At 44.5% G+C, this 27,024-nt stretch overlaps 1 protein-coding gene and 1 pseudogene across 5 annotated transcripts in view; one reads left to right on the forward strand and one right to left on the reverse strand.

Annotated features, from left to right (window-relative positions):
• The first annotated feature begins 2,137 nt into the window (after positions 1–2,137).
• TLR3 (toll like receptor 3) overlaps positions 2,138–27,024 on the forward strand; it is a 78,879-nt gene continuing 53,992 nt past the window's right edge. The window contains exons 1-3 of one of the 5 annotated variants that reach the window (XM_058436992.1): positions 2,138–2,183; positions 12,235–12,350; positions 16,781–16,857. The gene's annotated coding sequence lies outside the window, so the exon portion shown is untranslated. Of the gene's footprint in view, positions 2,284–11,689; positions 11,786–12,176; positions 12,351–16,780; positions 16,858–27,024 lie in introns of those variants that run through there. The other 4 variants (XM_058436989.1, XM_058436991.1, XM_058436990.1 and 1 more) reach the window with 4 other exon arrangements.
• Positions 18,363–18,434, reverse strand: LOC131383175 (U4 spliceosomal RNA; annotated as a pseudogene).

A 27,024-nucleotide genomic window follows, 5' to 3' on the forward strand; every position in this document is an offset into this window, starting at 1 on the left:
ATCCATCACTTCAAACATTTATTATTTCGTTGTGTTGGGAACATTAAATAACCCCCCTCCTAGATATTTGAAAATATACAATGAATTTTTGCTAACTATAATCAGCCCACAGTGATACAGAAACTAGAACTAATTCCTATCTAGCTGTAACTTTGTATCCTTTAACCAATCTCTCCCTATCAGTAACTACTATTCTACTTTCTACTTCATGAGATCAACTTTTCTAGCTTCCACATATGACAACATGTAGTGTTTATCTTTCTGTTTCTGGCTTGTTTCATTCAGCGTAATGACCTCCAGTTCCATCCGTGTTTCTGTGAATGACAGAATTTCATTCTTTTTATGCCTGAATAGTATTCCATTCTGTGTGTGTGTGTGTGTGTGTGTGTGTGTGTGTGTGTGTGTGTATACATGCACACCATATTTTCTGTGTCCATTCATCTGTTGATGAACACCCAGGTTGATTCTGTATCTGGACTATTGTGAACAGTGCTGCGATAAACATGGGGATGCAGGTATCTCTTAATATACTGATTTCTGCCAGGTGCGGTGGCTCATACCTGGAATCCTGGCACTTTGGGAGGCTGAGGTGGGTGGATCACTTGAGGTCAGGCATTTGAGACTAGCCTGACCAACATGGTGAAACCCCGTCTCTGATAGAATTACAAAAATTAGCCGGGCATGGTGGTACATGCCTGTAATCCCAGCTACACAGGAGGCTGTGATAGGAAAATCCCTTGAACCTAGGAGGCAGAGGTTGCAGAGAGTCGAGATCTCACTACTGCACTCACACTCCAGCCTGGGCAACAAAAGTGAAACTCCGTCTCAAAAAAAAAAATATATATATATATATACTGATTTCCTTTCCTGTGGATCTATGCCCAGCAATGGGATTGCTAGATCATATGGTAGGTCAATCTGTAGCTGTTTGAGGAAACTTTAAATTATTCTTTGTAGTGGCTGTACTAGTTTACATTCCCACCAACAGTATATAAGAGTCCCCTTTAACCCTCAGCAATATTTGTTGTTTTTTGTCTTTTTGAAAATTGCCGTTCTAACTGGAGTGAGATGATACCTCATTGTGGTTTTGATTTGCATTTCCCTGATGATTAATGATGTTGTGGATTTTTTCATATACTTATTGGCCATTGTGTGTCTTCTTTAAATAAATGTCACGAGCCCAGGAAGTGAAGGTTGCAGTGAGCCAAAATCATGCCACTGCATTGCAGCCCGGGCAACAGAGACAGACCCCGTGTCAAAAAAAAGAAAAGAGAGAGAAATGTCTATTCATATCATTGTCCACTTTTTAATGACATTATTTGTGTTGTTTTAAACTGTTGAGTTGTTTGAGCTCCTTGTATAGTTTGAATATTAGTCCCTTATCAGATGAATAGTATTTCACATAATGTCACCAACCCAATCAATATCTGAATGCATGTTTTAATGTCTAAGTTTTCTTGCAATGGCTTCTATTTAAAATTTACAAAGCTGTTTTATTTCTACTGACATGTAAAACTCTAGGCTCTGTTTCTCAGCCACTTCCTTCATGCCCACAAAAATCTTAGATTTTTTTTTCTTTATTCTCTAGGTTCTAGGTCAGTTAATGCTTTCAGACATCCAATTGAATATACTGACTTTTTTGCATAATCATTCATGTCATGGTAATATTGGCTTTGCCCTATAAAATCTGCCTTATGTATAACTCTGTATAAAACAAAACCGTATACAATGATTTATGAAACATTTTAGATTTTTCATTAAGTTTAAAGTAGCAAACTAGTATGATTAACTGTGGGTAAGGCAAGACTAAATCCAATCACCCTAAACAGACTAACTTCTCAATGATTGAAAAAAAAGATTCAATTTGTATTGAGAAGATCTGTTCTTTTGTTGCCCCATTCCATCACTTCCTTTGATACCAGCATCTTTATTTTCTTCAGCAAGCCATAGCGTTCCTCTTCACTTCCAGACCATGTGGTTTTGGGGGTGCTGATGCTGACTCCAGGCTCTGGTTAATCCTGGTCTGAACCACTGGCATATCCCAGAACTCTGGCTTCGGTGATTGGTTTAAGGATGGTCACATGACCCAAGGCGTTCAGGGGACAGTTGACCGCAGGACGTCAGTTGAACCATTGAGAAAACAATGAGCTTCCTTTCCTACTGGGCTGCTAAGCTGCTATAAGGTGAGCTTGGGAAAGTGAAAAACTTCTTGCCACCATGTCGGGAACCTGTCCTAGAGTGAAGTTCACATCTTGAAAACCAGAGCTAAGACATAAAGACGAGGTCTGTACAACAGCATTTGATTTGGGAATCTGGGACTTCTCAAATAATGTGAGGCAACATGTTCCTTTTTTAGTTGGCTGGTTTGTTATAGCAATTTTTAATGGGATTTCTGTCCCTTGCAACCAGAATAATTGTGATCAACATACAGTCTTTTAAGAGATCTGAAGGAAACTACATTCCTCAGAGTCCTTAAGCATAGATCAAATAACAACATAAAGAAAATTAGAGTAATTTAAATTGCTGCTTTGTGCTTTAATCTATCTGAAATGTCCTTGACCCAGCCTACTAAGATAATGTTGTCAATTATCCTGACATTCATCTTTGATGAAATAAAGATGCTTTTCTTCAGAACCTCACTTTAGCCCAGAAGCAAGCTGACAAGCTTCAAGGAAACTTAAATTGGCATTAAATTTCAGGTGCTTGTAACTCACGTGACTGTATCCCAGGGCTTGGAGTCTGACATGCGTGCGTTTCCTCCTCCAGCCATGCCGGGCTGCACCCCATTGCCTGCATGTGGCGTCCCCTTCCCACTTACTGACCTTCACACACATGATTTCGTCCACCAAGAATGCTCTCTGCTCTTCTTTGGATCTAATTAACTTCTATTTATTCTTCACATTTCAGTTCCAAAAAACATTGCTGGCCTCTGGATTTAATGAGGTCCTCTGTTAGCAATCGAATGCCTAGTATGTCTTCTTAGCACTGTGCCTATTCATAATTAATTTGTAGTTATTCATTTAATGTTTGTCTTCTCTGAAGGAAACTGCATTCCTCAGAGTCCATGAGGAATTTGCTTACTACTGCCTTCCAGCACCCCGCCCAATTCCTGGACACAGAAAATACTCAGTAACAATTTCCCTGTAACATACACAGCCTAGGGTCACCGGCTTTATTGCAAAGACTTATTCTACTCTGAAGCCCTGACTTAGCTCAGCCTATTGCTGCTCCAGTACACGTATTGGACAGGGAGCTGGACACCTTCTTTTTGCTCCTTTCTAATTGATGTTTCCTTGCTTCTGGGATCTCTCCAAACTCTCTTTTCCCAAGACATTCACTGCTCATTTAATGCACTGTAAATGATAGCTGGATTTTGAGGCGCATACCTATATGACGCATTACTGAGTAGATATAGTGATTTTTTGTCATGAATTCTGTATTTTTATTTATTTACTTATTTTTTTTTTTTGAGACGGAGTCTTGCTCTTGTCACCCAGGCTGGAGTGCAGTGGCGCAACCTTGGCTCACTGCAACCTCCGCCTCCGAGGTTCAAGCGATTCTCCTGCCTCAGCCTCCTGAGTAGCTGGGGATATAGGTGCCTGCCACAACACCCAGCTAATTTTTTTTTTTTTTTTTTTTTTTTTTTTTTTTTGAGACGGAGTCTTGCCGTGTCGCCCAGGCTGGAGTGCAGTGGCGCGATCTCGGCTCACTGCAAGCTCCGCCTCCTGGGTTCACACCATTCTCCTGCCTCAGCCTCTCCGAGTAGCTGGGACTACAGGCGCCCGCCACCACGCCCGGCTAATTTTTTGTATTTTTAGTAGAGACGGGGTTTCACCGTGGTCTTGATCTCCTGACCTCGTGAACCGCCTGCCTCAACCTCCCAACCTGCTGGGATTACAAGCGTGAGCCACCGCGCCCGGCCTAATTTTTGTATTTTTAATAGAGACAGGGCTTCACCATGTTGGCCAGGCTGGTCTCAAACTCCTGACCTCAGGTGATCCACCCACCTCAGCCTCCCAAAATGCTGGGGTTACAGGTATGAGCCACTGCACCTGGTGGAATTTCATATTTTCTTATGCATAACAATGATCTCTATTAGAATCCTGGTTTGGGGATGTCAAATGATATTTAGGTGCCCTTAGTACTTTAGCAGATTGTGGTGTGCCCTGACCTAGGAACAGCACTTTCTTCCTTCCTAGAGTAGTGCAGTCATGGTATCAGGGTGACAGAGGCTAGACTGTAGCCTGGCCCCCACAGGACCAGAGCAGCTGCTCACAGAATCCAGGGTGGACAGTGTGACCTGATCCATCTGGGCTCCATGAAGATCATCAAGGGAGAAGGTTCCCCACTGCGCCTTCCATCACAAACCTGAGAATGGCCTCTCCACTGATATTTCAACTTTAAATACATATAAAATGAATATATTTAATATATACTCTACAATCTATGAATAAGATAAATTTTCTCCTGATTCTTCCCCAAATATTTAGCCATTTTTTTAAATGCTAAAATGATGCCATAATAAAGAAATATAAGAATAGGCCAGGCACAATGGCTGACGCCTGTAATCCCGGCACTCTGGGAGGCTGGCAGGGGCAGATTGCCTGAGGTCAGGAGTTCGAGACCAGCCTGCCCAACGTGGTGAAACCCCGTCTCTACTAAAAATTCAAAAATTAGCTGGGCGCGGTGGCGGGGGCCTGTAATCCCAGCTACTCAGGAGACTGAGGTAGGAGCACTGCTTGAACCCAGGAGACAGAGGTTGTAGCGAGCCGAGATCGCACCACTGCACTCCAGCCTGGGGGACAAAGCAAGACTCCGTCTCGAAAAAAAAAAAAAAAAGAAAAAGAAAATAATAAAAGTTAGAAAACTTCAAACCATCCAGATTGCAGTCTCATTTTACCCATGTAACTTAGGTAATCCCAGCTATCTCTTCCATTTTCCAATCTTTAAATTGTGGGAAACCATACTGGGCTTTTATATATAATAGCTAATTGCAAGCCTAAGTGTCTATACTAAATAATAAAGGTAAACGGTGGTTTTCCTACCTCCTCCATAGGCGAGGCCACAAACTATCCCGACAATGTATTTTATGTCGAAATCATGCCAGTGCTTATCTATATCCCTTCCCCGATCCATTGCAATGCAGTCTGTCGCTTGCAGCATACTGATGACGTAAGAACCTATTTCTGAGCATCTCTTGCAGAGTCCTCATAAAAAATGGCCGCCACTTTGGGCTTTGGGGATGACTTTCCCATTTAACTCTTCTTTTTTTTTTTTTTTGAGACGGAGTCTCGCTCTGTCGCCCAGGCTGGAGTGCAGTGGCGCGATCTCGGCTCACTACAAGCTCCGCCTCCCGGGTTCACGCCATTCTCCTGCCTCAGCCTCTCCGAGTAGCTGGGACTACAGGCGCCCGCCACCACACCCGGCTAATTTTTTTGTATTTTTAGTAGAGACGGGGTTTCACCGTGGTCTCAATCTCCTGACCTCGTGATCCGCCCGCCTCGGCCTCCCAAAGTGCTGGGATTACAAGCGTGAGCCACCGCGCCCGGCCCATTTAACTCTTCTTAAAATACTCTGAGTTTCTTCTAATGATTTTAAAGCGTTGATATTTAGAAATAAAAATTTTCAAGATGACTTCTGGAATTTTCTTCCTTTTGTAAGGGCAATTTTAAAAGATACCATTTCAATTCCATATTAGACATTCTGCCGCTTCCAATGCAACATCTGGGTTTGTGTGTGTGATCAAGAATGACAGCTGACATGTCACTGCACTGATTTTGACGTTCGTGAATACAGAAATCATCACAGACTCGGACAATGTATCTTGGGTGGTAGCAGTATGATCTGTAACATTCACCTATGCGTGTTTTTACCACTTTTTAAAAAATGCAAATAAAGTGAATAACAAGGGAGGTAGATTCTGATTTTTAAAAATCTAATGGGAGCATAATAAAACACTCTGAACTTTATTTTTTTCTTTACCATTTTCACCACTACCTACTAGGCTTAAAACTATTCTCCACTCTATGTGGAAGATAACGTTTATACCCACAACCTTGAAAGAACTTCTCCCCAATCAGCTGACTAATTATAATTTACCTAATGCATTAATGTGGCATGTGTAACCTGTGACGTGTAAGTAGAATTAAGGCAGTGGAACTTTAAGAAGTTAACAGATCTGCAAACTTTGCCCCAGGCTTTTGCAATCAGAAACTCAGGGTTTGCTGGAGTTCTACAAAGGATTTTGACATAGCCTGAGGTGAGAACCATGAAAATGAGTTCTGTTATGGAGGAATGTGGTAAATGTCCTACACGGGTTAGCTTCATCATGCGCCCCAGAGCTGGCCTGAGCTGTCCGGTGGGTACCTAGTTCAACAGCAGCCCAGGCCTGTGGTTGCAGCCCTGCATGCACCCTGCATTACCTGAGCACTTTCAAACACTGCTGGGCACAGCCCTACCCTAGACCATGTGTACACACCACAGTTCCTGGTCTTCACCACGCATCAGAATGGTCTGCAGAGAGTTTTAAGACAACAGGTGTGTGAGACCCACTGCTTGGAGACTGTTTCACAGGGTCACGGGCGAGGTCCAGGTGTTCATATATTTTGGAAACCAGGGGGGTGGTTTCAATGAGCAGCCATCATTAAGTAACACTGGTGTGTGTCCGTGTGTGCACACACACGCATAGGCAGTATAAACACGTATGTTAACATGGGCTCCACTGCAGCCTCGGCTGAGCGTTAAACATGGACCTACCTGTGTGACTGGCTTACTGATGAGGCCACCGGAGTTCTGTTCACGTAAAGGAGCCCAGTGTGAGGGAAGAAGGACACAGGCAGCTGAAGCCGCTGTGAGCAAAGCCTTCGTCGTGGGGGTGGGAGGCGTCGTGCGCCTGAGTGCAGCAAGGCGCCCGCCTTTCAGCTCCGTCCCCACCCCACATCCACAGGCTTGGTCCTGGGAGACGGACAGCTTTAAAGAAAAAAGAAAAAAACCCAGCGACTCGAGATTGCACTAGCCAACAGAAAGGAACACAGAACCACGAAAGCGACGTGCTCCTCACTTCTCCACGGACGACCTTTTATTTGCTTTTGTGGGATGAGGCCATCAGTGCCTTGCAGCGAGTCTGAGGTGGGGAGAAAGGGTCACAGCTCCCGGCACACGGTAGAATTAGTGAAATGTGTCAGGTGGAGGTCTGCAGGCATCTGACTGGACAGTGAAACCCACTGCTCCCCTCATCCCTTTCTCTGTCACATACACACACCTAGTGACCTTCAAAATTGTCTCCGGAGAATTTGGCAGGATGCTCATGTCCTGTGCCGGTGACAGCGCTGTTATCACTGTTAGTGTGACCCTATCTGTTTCTCAGGCTCGTAAGGTGACCAGGAGGAACACACACACACACACACACACACACACACACACACGTGGCCACCGTCCATGGGAAAGTGAGGACAGGTTCACACTCTGGGGACATGGGAAGCAAAATATCACAGTGGAAGCTGCCCCCAAGCCGAAGACGCTGGACACCCAGTTCACCCATCCCTTCTGCAACCACAAGAAGTCTAATGATGGGAAAATGGAACCAGCCCACACACCAACACTGGAGTCACGTCTTGCACTTGTGTAAACACACAACCAAGCTGCAAGTTACATGGATTTGTTTCTGGCGTTGTCCAAAATCCCCCGTCTCTAGGAACTGGTGAACACAGTATCTGGGATGATATTTCTGACCCTATATTTCTGACCTATGTATTTGTTTCTTTGTGTTTCTGTTTTTAAAAATTCTTTGTCTCTTCCAATGAGTTTGTAATGGGCTAGCCACTTTCTGGATAAAGGGCATTTATTACATCTATAGAAAAACCTGGTTTCTCTGTCTACAGATAGTAAGTCACATCTCAAGCAGTGAATGTCTCCTTACAAATTTGCCTCTAGCCGGTTATGTGTGATGCTGAAACTGAAGATCTGTCACCCTGCAGAACATCTACAGGATGAATGCCCCCCCACAGTGGCTAGTCAGCCAGAATTGTCTCCTCCCCACGTGAACTGTGGCCAGGCACAAACAGCTGGCAATGGCCCTAAGTTGTGGTGAGAAGAAAGTCACTGTTTAATGCTTTCTGAAAATTTCCCTCTCACTTTGCAGAAGATGATGACTTGTTACTTCCTAAATTTCACAGTTGGGAACCCTGGTTTTCCTATCCAGGTTTTGCTGTTTAACTCTCCAGGCTGTAAATGCAGAGAAAGGAGTCAGAGTTAAATGAGTGCCTCCTGTGGGATATTTTAGAAAGAATTCAATGAATTCAATTCCATAAGAAGGTCTGCAGTTTTATCATTTAAATCATCAAGTCTATAAATTAACAAATTTGGGATTAAACACTCCAGGTATATGATGTGGTGGGGAACTTGTTTTCCAAGCCCTCTGAGAAAGACATGCCAAATGCTTAAATTTTTTAGCATGAGATTTTCTTTATTAAAGGAAACCAAATTAAACACTTTCAGAAAATAATCTGGAACAACAAAGAAAACTGATTTACCTTGTGTTTCCCTACTGTTTTCTGCAATCGCTTGCCCTGCTAAAAGGGACAGACAGTGCTTTTATCAGAGTTTGTGAAAAGGATGCAGTATCTGCTCAAGTTTTAAGGCCCACTATTATTTCCACTATTATTTTAATGATCCACACAGTTGATATGGATTCCACACAGATTAACCAACACCTTCCTCACTATTTCATTCTAATGTCACATGTAAACATTCATGTGAATCCAACCAACTGATCAAATGTAAGAACTTGACGTTCTTTAATTTTGTTTTGCTTTCCTCAGATTCATTCTTCTGAGAATCTAGGGACATAGAATATGCTAGTTTGGATGGCTGTGGATTTGATTAATTTAAAGATTCAAAATAAAAGAAGACTTAATAAATATTTTATTTTCTTCTTATACACACACAACCCTTTTACTCGATTTTTTATTGTACACAAAGACATAGGAACAGATGAAATGATATGTAGGACCCTCCTAACACTGGGTGCCGCTGATTTTATGAAATGTATCATTGATCACTGATCATAATCAGATGCACAATTCTACCCTAATTGGAAATGAAGAACAGAGCACTCAGCCAATAAAAATTTGAGACCCCATTATTTAAACGCATAAAATACCTAGAATTTTTGCTCTTCAATTATTAATAAATAAATGTCATGATATTCAAATGATAAGAGATTTCTTTGAAAAGTTTTTTTGGTGTTTTTTTTTAGAGATGGAGTTTCCTGTTGCCCAAGCTGGAGTGCAGTGATGCGATCTCGGCTCACTGCAACCTCCACCTCCTGAGTTCAAGTGATTCTCCTGCCTCAGCCTCCTGAGTAGCTGGGATTACAGATGCCCACCACCAAGCCTGGCTAATTTTTTGTATTTTTAGTAGAGACAGGGTTTCGCCATGTTGGTCTCGAACTCCTGACCTCAGGTGATCCACCCACCTTGGCCTCCCAAAGTGCTGGGATTACAGGCATGAGCCACTGCATCTGGCCTGAAAAAGTTTTAAACCCACTAATCCCAGATATATAATTTGGTCAGTGCATGTGTCCTGTTATTTGAAGTTTGATCCATCACAGTAGGGATGACAGTTATTAATGTTACATTAAATTCAGGGAAGTATCAGAAAAAGCAATGCTTGGAAGCCAGTTGTTCTGTGAGTTTGTGTCTTTCCTCTCTGTCTCTGCATGCGATCTCACAGCCCATGTTAAATGGATGTCACCCTTTCTCCTCCTTAGATTCGACCTGCTTACCCTGGGCTAAGGGAGCCACAGAATGGCCAGTGCGGGAACTGTGTGACTCAGTCTGGGTCCCATCTCCTCCCTATCCTCTCAGATCACACATAGTCCTGTTTCAATCACTGTTCGGGAACAGCTCTGTTAATTCCACTACAGAATTCTTCTTTCTCACAGTTACGCACTCACTCAGTAGCATTTATTGAGTATCTCCTGCATCCTGGGGACTTCTCCACTCCAATGTAGTGAATCAAATGACAGCTATCCCTGCCCGCAGGCACTTGCATTCCAGAGAGAGGAGGCAAAGAATACAAAACTAAAAATATAAAAGATGATGTGCCACACGTTGGAAAGTGATACGTACTCTGGAGGTGAGTAAAACATGAAGACAGAAGTATGACTACAGTGAGATAATTTTACCCTCAAAATCTGGACATTTGTGAAAGAGAGAGGATAAGAAATAAATGGCAAAATGTCACATTCACAGCAAGACCTTTCCTGGTTCAATTCATTTATTTTTTTACTTAAGTTTTAATTTTTTTTTTTTTTTTTTTTTTTTTGAGATGGAGCCTTGCTCTGTCTCCCAGGCTGGAGTGCAGTGGCATGATCTCTGTTCACTGCAACCTCCACCTCCCAGGTTCAAGCGATTCTCCTACCTCAGCCTCTTGAGTAGCCGGGATTACAGGCGCACACCACCATGCCCTACTAATTTTGTATTTTTAGTAGAAACGGGGTTTCACCATGTTGGCCAGGCTGGTCTTGAACTCCTGACCTCATGATTCACCTGCCTCAGTCTCCCAAAGTGCTGGGATTACAGGTGTGAGCCACTATACCCGGCCTAAGTTTTAATTTTTTAAAAATTTTTATTTAATTTTTTTGGAGATGGGAGTCTTGCTCTGTTGTCCAGGCTGGAGTGCAGTGGTGCAATCTCAGCTCACTGCAATGTCCTCCTTCTAGGTTCTAGTGATTCTCATGCCTCAGCCTCCCAAGCACCTGGGATTACAGACGTGCGCCACCATGCTAAGGGGCCACTGCCAATTCTCCTGTAACAAAAGACAGGTTAACAAGAGAAAAGCACACAGATTTGTTTAATCAAAGTTTTACATGACATGGGAGACTTTGGAAATGAAGACCCCAAGACCCAAAGACCCAAAGACCCCAAAGACCCCAAGACCCCAAGACCCAAGGGAAAACTGCCCATTTCTGTGCTTAGATTTGATGAAGAGTGGTAGCCCTGTGGAGCTGTGACTGGACACAGAGGGAGCGATGGGACAGTGACAGACGGAGGGGGACCCAGCCGGGCCTGTCTGTCCAGGTTCCTCTTGTCCTCCCTGTGTGGTGTTCCTTCTTTCCGGGTGTAGGGCAGGGCCCCTTCTGGAATGAGGGTCTTATAACCTACTTTCAGGCAAGTAAGTCAGAGAACTCCTTTATGGCCAGCTCTTACTCAGAAAGGCAGGGAAAGTTCGAGTAGTGACTCTAGTTTCTAATGGCTGGCTTTGGGGAAAGAGATTCTAGTTTCCGTGACCTGTTTTAGGGAAGAAGATTTCTCATTTCTATGACTCACTTCTTTGGGGAATGAGGGGCGAGAAACAGGAGGGCAGGAGAAGGTCAGAGACTTGGTTCTGAGGCTGCTTCTGAGGCTTCCAATGCCCTTTAGTTCAAAGTACTCAGCAGGTCAAGGCCATACTTGGGGTGTCCTTTTTGGAGCCATGACTTATGACTTAAAGCAAGACGAATTCTTTTGCTATTATGTAGCAGAATCAAGACGAACCCTTTTGCTATTATGTAGCAGAATCGGAATGAAACCCCGCCTGCAGAATTCAGAGTCACATGTGCTCCTCTGTTATGCTATCCCAGTCTATGCAGTTGAGTGGATAAAATGAAATGGCTTCATGGTGCTTATCCCGTAGGAAGCAACCCATACATGACAGATACTGCTGTTATAACTCGGCACCATCCATTCAGTCATCGTGTGGTCTTCATCTTTTGAAGCCTCATTTTCTCATCTGTAGAATTTGCGTGAGTATTAAGAAGATGTCTGAGGATGCCGGGTGCTAGAGCTGCAGAGAGAACCTGCAGAGAGAAGGGGTGTTGGTTGTGTTGGTTATTAGGGTGTCTCAGGCCATCGTTCAGCCCCCCGACCTCTTCCCTCAAGCTGAGCCCTGGGGAAGGGAGCAGAGGGCCATGAACAGGTCGGGTTTGGGGCCCGCCCTATGACCTCCACATCTCTCTTCTTCTTTCCTCTTCTCCAAATTTTAGAATGTGCATCCTTTCAAATCTTTTTTGTTGTTAATGTAGTTGTTTGTTCATATGCCAGTACCGCAGCTACAGAGGCCCTGAAATGCCAAAAATTAACTTCTTTTCTTCCCTATACTGCTTTAAAGCACAGGTTTTGTTATAATTTTGATAGGGCAAGACCAGTAGATAGGAGATGACTACCACTGAAAAAAAAGGTCTCATGCTCACAGATGCCAAGAGGAGTGAGCGCCACACCCAGTGGCCACACGAGAAGCAGCCGGGTCAGGCAGGAGGCAGAGTGAGCAGGGGGAGAACCCGGGGGAGAGGATTCCGTGGGAAGGAGCAAGTAAGGCAGGGTGAGCAGGCTCGGGGTGGAGAGTTTGAATAATTTCAGCAGGCTCTGGGCATAGGGCCTGTCCCTAACTGTCTGGTACCTGGTTTGGGGTGATCAGGGCAGGGGGAGTCATGCCCCCGAATTTGAGATCCCCAATAGAGGAGGTGGTTAGGGGCGTGGGCTTTGGATTGGTTCATTTGCATTTGAAAGGCTCTCACTATAGGCGGAGGTCCCTCACTATCTCTTGGAATTGGCTAACTAGAGACAGTAGTAGGCTGACTAATCGCCAGTCCCCCCAGGCTCAGCCAGACCCCAGATGTCAGACCATAAACATACATAAAAGAAAAAGACATGGTTAGACACATGCATTCTGCAGGGTCAAATAACACTTTGGAAATGGAAAATTAATATCTAGTCTCCCAGTTGGGAAAAAAAAAAGGAGATATCAAGAACAGTTACTATTGCAAAGTGTTATCCCACCAAACACCCTCTATCTCTCTGTGTTTTGTAGCATGAAGCTTTGTTATCGTGACGTCACATGCTATCCGTGGGGTTTTGTTGCCGTTACGGGGGTCCTCTTAACATGCTGTTCTGCATTTGTAAAAGTGTCTTTGGTTTGGAAGCTGACACCAGCGAAAGAGAACTGCAGTGCAAATGGTGTTGAAATCCTCCACTGATTATCCTAGAAGCTCAGCTAGTTTCAGGGCCTTCCATGACTCCAATTCCGAAGGAATTAATATCAAAACATTCTTTGCTTATTTTGCTACCCCCCAAAATTGCATTTATCCCTTCTCTGGAGATTTTAACGGCTGGTGAGCTATCCTAGGCTCTGGTGGCACCCTCTGTAAACGACCCTTGACCTTCCGCTTTCCTGAACTGATGAAAACATAGCTGTCTTAGCTCAAATAAATATTTCCTAACTGCCTACTTTGGGGAAAATGCTGTGTGAAATGCTTGATGGATTTATTTATTCAACACCTGTTTATGAAGTGTTGATTATGTGCTAGACACTTTTGTAGACATTGAGGATACAGTAGTGAACTAAATAGACAAAAGCTCCCTCATGGAGCTTATTTTGTAGTGGGGTAGGCGGGCGCTGGCAATAAACAAGGTGAAAATATATGGCATGTCAGGTGGTGATAAGAGCCAGGGGGTAAAATGATGCCAAGATGGGGGAGAGGAGGCCTGCCACTTTAAATAAGACAGTAAGAAAAGGTCTTTGTGAAGGTGACATTTTAGCAAAGACTTGAAGGATGTCTCTGAGAGAGGATTGTTGGAGATGGAAAACAAGGGACTGAGCGAGAAACACAAGCGGTGGCAGCTGAAACCTGGGTTGCTCAAATGGAGTTTATGGAGAGTGTGTGTAACAACAATAAGATAAAAAAAGCAGAGATATAAGATCAGTGACTTCGCCTTAAGAACTTCATGGTCTCATTCGAGAGGTCTCTTAACAACAAACCATTAGAAATGAGACAGAGCAGGGACCCCTCTTAGGGGCCTGCCGGTCCCTCAAGCATGAAAGAAAAATCCTGAGTTTCTTCAAGGGGAATTCCAGGCACCCAGCTATCCCTGAAGAGTAAATGAGCAACTTGACCAGCAAGAAGGTGACAGTAGCTTAAAACAATAGCCAAGGGAGTTGAAGTCGTGGGGTGTTTAGACAAAGCTTCACCTCCTTACCCAATTGCAATTCCCAACATCTTTGAATCCACCTGTGACCTGTGGAACCCTGCTTCATGACACCCTACATTTTTAGGCCAAACTAATATATAGCCTCAATGTATTCATTGACTTCTTTGCCTGCAACCTCTGCTTCTCCAGATTTAAAAACTCCTACCTGCAAGCCATTGAGAGGTCAGGTCTCAAGTGTAAGCTGCTCAATTCTCTTTCCTTGGCATCCTGCAAATAAACGCCTTGCTTTCTCCTGCTGCAAACCACAGTGTGGATGTTTGGCCTCACCCCACGGGAGAGCAGACACCAGTTCAGTTCAGTAACATAAATAGGTCATTAAAGATGGATTCTGTCTATGGTTCACCCAAGCAAGTGAAGTCTGTGTTAAAATACTCAATAGTATCTCTCTTAGCTCTTGCCAGAATGAACATGAAGTCAATGACAGGTTGGTAACTCATAAAATTAAGGCAGATTTCCACACTCATCATCACCACTCTCACTTCGTCAGCATCTACTGTGCACAGTTTACTCTACTGAGTGTAGGAAGACGCACAGCCTTGAATGTGAGCTTCCTGAGTGGGGACGTCCTGCACTGTCACTTTTAAGGAAGGCTTCACATACGCCATGCTGGAACTCAGAGTGCCTGAGACGACCGCTAGGGAGGAGACTGCCTGGGGCTTGTGGCTGAAGGAGAATGAGCCAGGGCTTCTCACAGACAGACATGGGTGTAAAGGGAGACGAGGGAAGGAGTTTGGCCTTGATGTGCTGGTCCTTACCCTGGCCCGATGGCGGTGGATGCAGGGTGAGGTGTGAGAGAGGCAACCCTTTACTGAAGGTCTTGGGAGTTCAGCAGTGTGGGCTTGCTGGGATTCAGCTCCCTGGGCCCTGCCCTCTTCTGCAATGCGGACAGCAATCGGGTAAGAAGGCTTTGAGAGAAGAGACTCGTAGAAGGGCAGGTGTGCAGAAGCAAACACGGAGGGCATTGGTGAGACGTCCCAAGGCTTCCAGGAATAGATGCAAAGAGCACAGGGCTGTCTGGAGAGCCTGTGTCTGCAGCAGAAACCAGCACCTGCGGGACAGGCCATGGCTGTGAGGGGGATGTTGGAGGTGCTCAGTCTACTGAACTCTGGAGCCAGCATCACATGTAAATATGTGTTAGCACGTGGCTCAGCACCGCGTGATTCGCAGTAAATCTTTACAGAATTGAAATCTGTCTAGTGTCTCTATAAATTGATTTGAAGCACAAGGTAGCAGAAGGTACTTGTCAGAAGGAGACAGACGCTCAGTTCGGAGGAGGGAGAAACAGGGAACCCAGAGGAGGGCAAAGGCGTCACCTGTGAGGCCAGGCGTGTGGCCGTGAGCAGCCCCGTCGTGTTGCAGCGGTTTCACAGATCACTAGTTACTGTCTTCATCTGGACTATGGAGAGCACATATCACATAGGCCACAAAGCCCGTCATTCCCCACAGTAGAAACCTTTTACAGGCTGTTTTTATCGCTAGAAACACTGGACTGTTTGGCAATCACCAGAAACATCTGTCCACCCACACACGCCCACGGAAGCATGTTGAACATCAGTGAAGTACGTTACACTGGGGATTGCGCCGCGTGTCTTCTTATGTAGCAGTTTTTATATAGTAGTTCATTAGGGGAGCAGAGATTTCTTTCTCTCCCTCCCCTCCCTTTGTAATTTTCAGAATAGCGAATAGCATGATCAAAGCCATCATCTCCTGTTTTCCTTTCTCTAGAGAGTCAATAAATCAGGCTGAAAAATCTCTGAGTCTATGATAACAATCACTCATTGATAGCTTGTCACTTAGGAAGAGGCTTCAAGGTCTAAAAGACGTAATGAAACCCCAATGCAGAACGTGTGAATGAACAGACTGTTTCTTTCCCCTCATACATCCCACACTGCTCAGTACAGAGGCCGAAGCTCTGTGAATGCACAGGGCTGGGGAGCGAGATGCCATCTGGACCTGGAGATGCAAAGCCACATCCCATCCCTGATCCGTATGGCCCAGGCCCAGCCTGGGAAGGTGTGGGGTATACTGACTGCGGGGTCCCATCGTTTCTCCTAGAACGGGGGTCTCCGCACGCTGTGCAGAGAACAATACTGTCCTCTAGCGGTCAGAGGTCAGAACTGGAAATCAAGAAGCTTGTTTTTATTTCTCCTCCCGATATTGTCAGTGATTCCTAGAGCAATATACCACTCCCAAAGCAAAGGGAATGGATTCATACAGTTTACAAAATCCAGGCCAAAATCATCCTGGCTTTGCTTCCCTTGTCTGGGTAATGACAGCTGCAGGGTTTGATCCGGTCTTTGGGGCAGTGAAGCCTGTATTTAATCTATCCATAGTTCAGCTTTGCCAAGGGAGAATGAAGATTTTTCTATCTTTATTAAATATGCATGTAATTTGTCATCAGCTAAATGAGCAAACAATATCTCCTTGTCCGTCTCATAGACTTATGATGAGGATCAAATAAAAGCATAAAAACAATGTAAAAGTATAAAACTGAATAAATGGGTTATTATTGAGGAAAATGCACATTTATCTGTTATTTAAAACACTTCTTTAATTCACTTCTATGCTTTAGGATTTTTACCTAGATATACAACATCACAATTTATATATATGCAATGAAAACATAATTTATATTCTATGTAATTATGTCCTTTCTAGCCCTACTGATAAGTCTTATCATGAAGAAAATGCTTTATTTGTGACTTTAAACTCTGGACAATATGTGTCTTCAACCTCTTATAATTCACCCACAGGGATTCTCTTCAAGGATGGTATAACCCACATTTTCAGAGCAGCCACACAGGACAGCCGCCCCTGCACAACCATTACCGTAAGCATGCGTGTGTTTGGTACAGACAGAAATGGATGATGGGGAGTGTGGGCCCTACGTTGGTGAAGGTAATATTTCCTACCAGATACCACCACCAATTTGCTTTAAATTGCTTACAAGCTATTAAAATACTGAGAAGGGGATGATCATAAATGCTTAGATGGCGGAATTTTTTGCTATATTAGGATAAAAATTGGATGGTAATATTTGGGTTCAAATTATATAACAGCGTAGTGATTTTTTTCACCCTTGCAAGAAAAAGATTCTCAATGAAATATCAGATTCAGAAAGAAAACAAGAGAAAATGTCATTTCATATGCTTCAGTGGGGAGATGGGATGCAAAGGAACACTTCCAATAAGGAAAACTTTTGCTTAAAGTGATTTTTAAGGAAAGTTCTTTTATAATGACCCTCAAGATAGTTAAGATCATACCTGGTGGCTGGGCGTGATGACTCATGTCTGTAATCGCAGCACTTTAGGAGGCCGAGGCGGGCAGATCAATTGAGGCCAGGAGTTCGAGACCAACCTGGCTAACATGATGAAACTCCGTCTCTACTAAAAATACAAAAAAAAAAATTAACTGGGCATGGTGGTGGGTGCCTGTAATCCCAGCTACTCAGGAGGCTGAGGCATGAGAATCACTTGAACCCGGGAGGCAGAGGGTGCAGTGAGCAGAGATCAGGCCACCGCACTCCAGCCTGGGCAACAGAGTGAGACTCAGTCTCAAAACAAATAAAATAAAATAAACAGATCATATCCAGCAAATGTTGACAACTATTTTACCTTCATACTTATTCAAAAGTTCAAAATAACAGCAAAAGACTAAAGTAGGAGTGCTAAGGCAACCACAAACGGGCCAGCAGTTTAGTTTGCACACAAAATTGAATTGTACAGGGCAGGGCTCACACACTGACCCCTGCCCAGGAGGGCCCTTAAATATCGAGGCAGGAGAACATCGGTGTGTCAGCCTACGTGGGACCAAACTGCGGAATTTCCTACAAAGTCCGTCTTTCCTCCTGTTTTATAATCTGATACTCTCTGTCAACCTGTTTCATTAGTTAGTAGGTCACAAAAAGGGAAACTTCTCAATTGCTGAAAAATCTTTCTCTAGTTCTTAAAATCACAAGGTTTGTGCCTTTAACATACGTTTTATATATGTTCCGACAGTTACCGTTCAGTGTGTATTGTTACCACATTTAATACATTAAAGTAAATCCCACTGCACTGTGCGTGTGGACTGCTGTGCGCACTGACTGTGCTCTTCTCATTCAATAAGGCTCTGCTTTTAAAGCTGTGGTCTGTGTGTGTGTGGACGGTGTGCATGGCTTTCTGAAACGATGCTCCAGTGGTGGTGAAGGGGACAGTGGGGCTGGACTCTGCCCACCCTGGCCCAGCTGGGCACCCAGCTCCTGTCCTGGCTCCTGCTCCTGTCCTGCCCATCTCGCCAGATTCTGAGCCTGGGTTTGTTCACAGACTGATCCCCAGACTCCCACATCTTGCACTGCTCATTTCCAATTAGCAATAATCATGCCTTAGATAAACCTCATTGGCTATGACACTGCCACTGCAGAGAGCTATGCTGTTCATTTTCTTCACCTAAGACTCACAAAGCAGGGGATGGGGGGCAGTCAGACCTTAGCTGCAAGAGGCTGGGAAGTGTAATTTTCATCCATCTTTCTTTCCTTCCCTCCCTGCCTGCCTGCCTGCCTTCCCTCCTTCCTTCCTTCCCTTTCATCTTTCTTGTCCTTTCTTCTCTGCCTCTGCAGTTCAAATAGGCATTCTAGCTGTAGTTCAGAAAGTGATTCCATAAATGGGTTGGAACAGGAGTTGAAAAGCCAGTCCATAATTTCTACTGCACCTCCCATCCCATTACGTCAGAGATCCTGTTTACTTCCTTTACAGTGCCACAGCACTTACAACAAAACAAAATACACATAATGGTGGTTTATTTTTCCTTATTTAATGTCCTCCTCTGCCCCATTCATTTATAAGTTCCTCTCATGCCTCGTGCAAACAAAAAATAAAACTCTAAGCCCTCAACCAACTGAATGGATCCCTTCTGAGCCACGGAGACCCCAGATGATATGGTTTGGATGTGTGTCCCCTCCAAATCTCATGCTGATGTGATCCCCAATGTTGCAGGTGGGGCCTGGTGAGAAGTGTTTGGGTCATGGGGTGGATCCCTCATGAATGGCTTGGTGCTATCCTCATGGTAATAAGTGAGTTCTTCCTATATCAGTTCATAGGAGAGCTGGTTGTCTAAAATAACCTGGCACCTCTGTGATTGCCAGGCAGGTTCTTCTTGCCGGCCACGCAGACAAAATCAATCCACTGAGACCACGGCGTTGCAGCAGAGAAAGAGTTTAAGTGACACAAAGCTGGCCCACAAGGGAGAACTGGAGCTATCATTCAAATTGGTCTCTCTGAAGGCTCAGAGGTTAGAGTCTTTATGACAATTTGTGGGAATGGGTGCTGCCGATTGGTTGGGGATGAAATCATAGGGTGTGGAAACAATCCCTGTGCTTTAAGTCAGCAGCAGGGTGGAGCCACAGGATCAGGTGAGTCAGGAGTCAGGAGTCCAGGTGGGGTCCGTCTCAAACACATCTCAAAAAACCCATCTTAGGTTCTACAGTAGTGATGTCATCTGTAGGAGCAATTGAGAAGGTCTCAAATCTTGTGACCCCTGGCCGCATGACCCCTGAGTAGTTAGGGATTGTAGGAACAACACCTGTCTCTTAGCAGGTTCAGGCCCCTCCCATAATCCTAATCATGAGGTCTTTCATTGGTTCTAGAAAGGTGGTTCAGTTTTGGGAAGGGCTGTTATCATCCTTGTCTTAAGGTTAAACTATAGACTAAATTTGTCCCAAGGTTAGCTTGGCCTACACCCAGGAATGACCAAGGACAGCTTGGAGGTTGGAAGCAAGATGGAGTCACCCATGTCAGATTTCTCTCACTGTCATTATCTTTCCAAAAGCAGTTTCGCCTCACTGCTCTTTCTCTTGCTCCCTCTCCTGCCTTGTGATATTCTGGCTCCCCCTGTCTTCCACCATGATTGGAAGCTTCCTAAGGCCTCACAAGAAGCAGATGCTGGCAACACGCTTCCTATACAGCCTACAGAACTGTAAGTCAAAGTAAACTTTTCTTTATAAATTATCTAGTCTCAGATATCCCTTTATAGCAATGCAAAACAAACTAATACACCAGAGAAGCCTGAAAAACTGAATTCCCCACCACAATGGGAAGGGATGTCAGACACACCTCACTATGCCCCCTCCCTTTGGAGTTTAGGTACAACTGACCAGCATTAACATGAAAACAGAGATCATAACGCTGACAAAACAGCCTCCATGGCAATAAGATAGCAAATTCCACCTTGACTCTGGTATAGCATCATGTGACAGATAGCACTCTCTGAAGGAAATCAAGTGTATTTTACCTTAAAATATATTTCGTTGACATATTTTGAAATGGCCCTGCAAAGCCACCTTTCATGGAGGAAGTTTGTAGAGAATCTTCATTCATGCAGCCTGGACTTTCCCGATCTAGGAGAGATTAACTAAGAGTCTGACACCTGGCCAGGCACCGTGGCTCATGCCTATAATCCCAGCACTTTGGGAGGCCGAGGCAGGCGGATCACAAGGTCAGGAGATCAAGACCATCCTGGCTAACACGGTGAAATCTCGTCTCTACTAAAAATACAAAAAATTAGCCAGGCATGGTGGTGGCGCCTATAGTCCCAGCTACTCGGGAGGCTGAGGCAGGAGAATGGTGTGAACCTGGAAAGTGGAGCTTGCAGTGAGCTGAGATCGTGCCACTGCAGTCCAGCCTGGGCGACAGAGCGAGACTCCATCTCAAAAAAAAAGAGAAAAGAGTCTGACACCTGTTAAGTTCTGAAAAGAGACATTCAGTATCTATTCTCTCTGAAGGCTGCTACCTGGAGGCCTCATCTACATAACAAGGACCTTGCCTTCCACAACTCCCCTTATGTGAACCCAAACATTTCTTTCTACCAACTTCAAGCCTGTAGACAAAGCTTAACTGTTTCAAACAATTGCCAGTCAGAAAATCTTTGAATCTACTTATGACTTATAAGCCCCCCACTTCTCACATTTGAGATATCCCACCTTTCCAGGCAGAACCAATGTACACTGTACATGTATTGATTTATGTCTTTGCCTGTAACTTCTTTCTCCCTAAAATCTATAAAACCAAGCCATAACCCGACCACCTCAGACAGCCTCTGTCAGGACCCCTTGAGACTGTTCTCTGAGTCATGGCCACTCCTATTGGTGCAGAATAAACCTCTTCAGCTGTTCTACAGAGTTTGGTTTTGCCAGTAACACTCACGCTTTGTGCTCTGTCCACCTTGTCTTTGGGGTATCCTCACTCTAAACCACAGTGTTTAGTACATGGTTGGCACTTGATACATATTGCTGAATAAATGATCAGGCCCTTTAAGAACTGGGTAAGAACAAAACAAAAGCAAGACTTTCCTTTCTATGGAAAAATAAATACTTAGATGTACAGACGTGTTTATACTCAACTTCCTGAATTTCCCAAAAGGAAATGTGGGGAGAGGATGAGATGATATCTGCTCTAGTTAACTTGCTCGGAAGCAGCAATTTTGATCATGGAACTATTAAAATGTTTGTGACCCTCCAAAAAAAATAAAGAAGAGCAAAAATAGTTCCAATGTTCCAAACTCCCTCTGCGGGTCTGAAACATGTGTCACTGGCAGGTCACCCTCCTGGGAGTGCGCGCCTGCACTAAGCCCATGTTTGGCTGTGCCCGGATGCCTGCAGCGTTGCTCCTGTGTCTCCATGAGCGCTGGCACACTCCCCCGCAGCCTGCGCCAGCTGCTTTGCAGACAGATTCACTGGCAACAGAAAAGGAAGAAAAAAAAATCCAAGGTCTTAGGGTACATTTTTTTCATTCTCTTTCTACAGCTAAAAGGAAGCTGGAAGCTTGAGAAGGATTCACAGGAGCTGAATAATAGCCAGAAAGGGAGATTAGCAAGAAACATTGTGAGAGCTGGGAGATACTCCTTGGATTTAGCACGAGAAGAATGTAGTGCTGTGTGTGTTCCACTTGCTCGTTCTGTTGGTGTCCCCCGTCCCTTGGCTCCAGAGCCCCTGCACGCCTTCCCTCTTCCTTTGCCAGGAAGGGATTGACATGGGGTCAGTCATGAAGACGCTGTCTCCCAGCCCCACCCCAAAGGTCACAGCAGGAGGCTGGTGCAGGCTGCATCTCAGGCTGCCAGTGGGGAACAAAGACGAGGGCCGCTCAGCTCTTTTCTGGCTCCCCAGGGAGAACAGTAAATCCCCTGGTGCCACAGAGAGACCTGGACTTGGCATGGAGACACGCTCCTTCCAAGTGACTAATTGTCAGATTTTCATATTTCATAAGGCATGCCAGCAATGAACAAGCAAGCAAATGGACAGCAAATTAAGAAAATTACTCTAATGTATTGGTAACAATCAGCTTTCATTTTCCTTTTTTCCATGGAACTGCTTCCTAATGACCTCCCCTCCTACAGCTGTGTCATTTGGATAAACTCACATCTCCCAGACATTTTTTAATGAAATATGAGGCTATTCACGAAGGATGAAGGGGAGGAAAAAGAGAGCTCCTTATGCTCATCTCCCTTCATATTGTAGATGGTTCATAATGAGCGCAGTGTCTCTTGAGATGTACTTTAAGGCAGATTTTTCCATTTCCCATAAATCTTCATGTTCTGGGTGTCCCAGTCGTTGAAGCTGTGGGTTGCAGTGCTCCAAGAGTAAAAGGATTCAGGAAATGCGACCGCAAAATATACTGATTGCTCCAAATGGAGGGCACTGGAGGAGCAGCAATGCAGGGAGGGGCTTTCTCTGAACCTCCCTAACTGCCTAAAAAGCCAACTCTCCAACAGAAGCTCAATTGTCACGCATCTACTCCCTGGGAATCTCATCAACCTGGGAGGATTATCCAGGAGAGACTTGGGGTCCACAGGACATCCAGGCAGACTCAGTCACAGCCATCAGCCATTCACCTTCCCCCAGGTCATTTTCTCTCCCCAAGCTTCCTGCACCTCCCCTCTTTCCCTGGGAAGAGGGTTTGTGGGCTCCTAGACCTCACTGGGTTTTGCATTCTCACTTTTCTTCCCTGGGCTGCCCCTGTGCATATAATACATGTGTTTGCCTTTGCTCCCACTCATCTGCCTACTGTCTGTGTATTTCACAGACTCAGTTATCAAACCTTCAGAGGGCAGGGGGGATGTCTTCCCTCCGCTGCAAGGGAAAAGTGGCTTCCTGCTCTTCCAGTTTACAGTTATATGCTTGGACAGTCAAACCTGATTTTTGTTGCTGTCTGAAGCAAGACAGTAAGACCATAGGCTAGACTTTGGAGAGAGGAAGAGAGCAAGAAAAAGTGAAAGAATAAGAGTGAGCAAAAGTGAGGAAGAGAGAGAGAGAAGAGAGAATTTTATGCCTCTCTTAAGCATATGTGGAACTCAGCCTGGATGTCTGTGATCACACGATTGGTCCAGGATGGGAGGTGGGCTGCCTTTGTGCCTGGAGGGCATGGCCAGGAGACTCCCGCTGCTGAAGAGCAAGAGGAGGATGCAATGGATGGGAGGGAAGCAAACTGTTGTTCTGCTCCCTTTGTGCTGAGAGATGGTGGAAAGAGGAGAGGCAGTGTGGGCAACCAAGCATTGAGGACACTGAGCACTTACTGAAGAAGAGATTTTAAATTAATAAATTGGGTTGAACAAAATCTTGATTCACAGTCCTGCCCGTTCCTAACGCTGGCAGGTTCAGGCCCAGGAGTGAGGTGTGATCAGTTGTGGAGAAACTGAGAAGTCACGTGTGTTTAATCCATGAGACTGTGATGTGAGTGAGTTTGCTACCCAGCCACAGTTAAACTTAGCCAGCGTCTGCATGTTCTATTTTACTGATGGGATAGCACTGTAGGAGGCAAAAGGAGATTGTGAAATGACACTGAGATCAGTGATAATCTTATTACCAACAAGAAGAGTCAAACACTATAAAATGTTTGAAGAGAATTATTCTGAGCCAAATATGAGTGACCATGGCCCCAGGAACAATCTCCTGAGGTCCTAGGGACACGTGCCTGAGGTGGTCAGGCTGCAGCTCGGTTTTGTACATTTTAGGGAGACATGAGACATCAATCAATACACGTAAGGTTCATGTTGGTTCAGTCCAGAAAGGCAGAACAACTCTCATTGGCAGGGGTAGAAGAAGTGGATTTGAAGATTTTCTGATTGGCAGTTGGTTGAAAGAGTTCAGTTATTATCTAAAGAGCTGGCATCAGTAGAAAGCAGTGTCTGGGTTAAGACAGGGAGTTGTGGAGACCAAGCTGCTTCTCATCCAGATGAGGCCTCCAGGCGGCAGGCTTCAGAGAGAACACATTGTAAATGTTTGTTACCAGACTTAAAAAGGTGCCAGACTCTTAGTTAATTCTCTCCTGGATCAGGGAAAAGATATGGAAAGGGAAAGGGGGTTCTCTACAGAATATAGATTTTCTCCACAAGAGACAGTTTTACAGGATCATTCCAAAATATGTCAAAGAAATATATTTTGGGGAGAAATACTTCCGTTTCTTTAAGGCCTGCTCTGTCATGTTGGTATTTTATTGCTAGAAAGTGTGTGTTTTGTCAGTCGTAAGGTGTCTGTTTTAATGTTAATGCTGGTCAGCTGAGCTGGATGCCAAAGGGAGGAGGGTGCAACAAAGCACATCCAAACACCCCTTCCCATCATGGCCTGAACCCATTTATCAGGTTAACTTTGGAATGCCCTTGGCCAAGAGGAAAGGTCCATTCAGTTGGTTGAAGGGCTTAGAATTTTATTTTTGGTTTACGATGTCCTTTCTCAAAAGGAGCCTTTTTGTTTGTTCTTCATGCCATTGTTTCAAGGCTCTGAGGCCGTAAAAAAAAAAAAAAAAAAAAAAAAAGATACTGGGCACATCAGTGTTTCCCTGGCCTCCCATGGAGGGGCAGAGCATTTTGACAATCTTGATAAAGATTATAATCAGTCCAGTCAAGTTCAGGTCAGTTCAGTATCTTGACTGTTTTTCAGAGTGATCTGAAATGGCCTCGCCTTGGAAGAACGGCAGGCAACTTCTGGTTTCTCTTGTCAGAACTCCTGGGATTCTAGTAGCTGTTAGAAGAATCTCCGTTTTCTCATAACTGACTTCTGTGCTGTGACTTGCAGACTACTATAAAGACTAGAAGGTACTTATGGAAATAAGAACAGGAAATTCAAAAATGTGATTAACACACTCAGGGAAACTGGGCCAATTCTCTAAAAACAAAGGCTCTTCCACTTTCTGTTTTGTTTTGTTTTGTTTTGTTTTTTTGAGACAGAGTCTTGCTCCATCACCCAGGCTGAGTGCAGTGACATGATCTTGGCTCACTGCAACCTCCACCCCCTGAGTTCAAGCGATTCTCCTGTCTCAGCCTCCCAAGTAGCTGCGATTACAGGCATCTGCCACCATGCCCAGCTAATGTTTTGTATTTTTAGTAGAGACGGGGTTTTGCCATGTTGGCCAGCTGGTCTCGAACGCCCGACCTCAGGTGATCCACCAGCCTCACCCTCCCAAAGTGCTGGGATTACAGGCGTGAGCCCCTGCACCCGGCCCGGCTCTTGCACTCTCTAAAGAACATGAACAAGTGGTGAAAAAAGCAGAGGAAACTGCTTTCACTTGAACAGACAGAGAAAATAAAAACACTTGTCATTTTTAAAAAACAAATGTTATTTCATTTATGAAAAGAGCATCTATATATGTAAAGATTGCTACATACACACAAAGGTTATTATTTACTCAAGGTACAGGTCATGCCTGATGCATGCACTAATTCCCAATCCCTCAGGGTACAGATCATCACACCTGATACACGCATGGATTCCCAATCCCTCAGGGTACAGATCACACCTGATACACACACAGATTACCAATCCCTCAGGGTACAGATCACACCTGATACACGCATGGATTCCCAATCCCTCAGGGTGCAGATCACACCTGATACACACACAGATTACCAATCCCTCAGGGTACAGATCACACCTGATACACACATGGATTCCCAATCCCTCAGGGTGCACATCACACCTGATACACACATGGATTCCCAATCGCTCAGGGTGCACATCACACCTGATACACGCATGGATTCCCAATCCCTCAGGGTGCACATCACACCTGATATACACACAGATTCCCAATCCCTCAGGGTGCAGATCACACCTGATACACACATTGATTACCAATCCCTCAGGATACAGATCAAGCCTGAGGCACACATGGATTCCCAATCCCCTTGCTGTATCTTCACTCCCTCCCTAGCCCTCGAGTAGGGAAAGACTTCCTAAGACATATGAGGATACTTTGAAAAAAAATTTCTAATTACTTTTTCTAATTAGTACCTAAATATCCATCCATTTGTGTTATTACAATTAAAATTAAATTTTTATAAAACATTTTGGAGGGTTAAAAAAAGTCTGTTATTTTTACATATAGCAAATTTTTGATAATTCATAAGTAACAATTACCTATCAAGGGCTCATTCTTATTTTCAGATATAGACTCTGTATGCTTTTGTACGTATTCAATAGCTATTGTATTGGGTCAGGCACATGACAGGGGCAATGTGCTACTGACCTTTGATATAAGAAATAAGGAACAGGTCGAGCGATGTGCCCTGCTCTGCAGACCATCAGTTATCAACTGGTAAAGGCTGGGAAGTGACAAGGTGGGCTTGAGCAGCAGCGTCAACTCTGTAAGTATTTTATAAGCATCTGAGACCATTGACCATGGACTGTCCTCCAAAGAATTAAAGCTAACTTGTGGCCAGGCACGGTGGCTCATGCCTGTAATCCCAGCACTTTGAGAGGCTGAGGAGGGCAGATCACCTGAGGTTAGGAGTTTGTGACCATCTTGGCCAACATGGTGAAACCCCACTCTACCAAAAATACAAGTTAGCCAGGCATGGTGGCGGGTGCCTGTAGTCCCAGCAACTAGGGAAGTTGATGCAGGAGAATCACTTGAACCTGGAAGGCAGAGGTTTCAGTGAGCCAAGATCATGAGACTCCATCTCAAAAAAAAAAAAAAAAAAAAAAAAAAGGCTAACTTGTTTCTTATGTTTGTCTGATACTCCGTTACCAATT

This window comes from Hylobates moloch, unplaced genomic scaffold (assembly GCF_009828535.3).
Source record: "Hylobates moloch isolate HMO894 unplaced genomic scaffold, HMol_V3 SCAFFOLD_3, whole genome shotgun sequence".
Lineage (NCBI taxonomy): Eukaryota > Metazoa > Chordata > Mammalia > Primates > Hylobatidae > Hylobates > Hylobates moloch.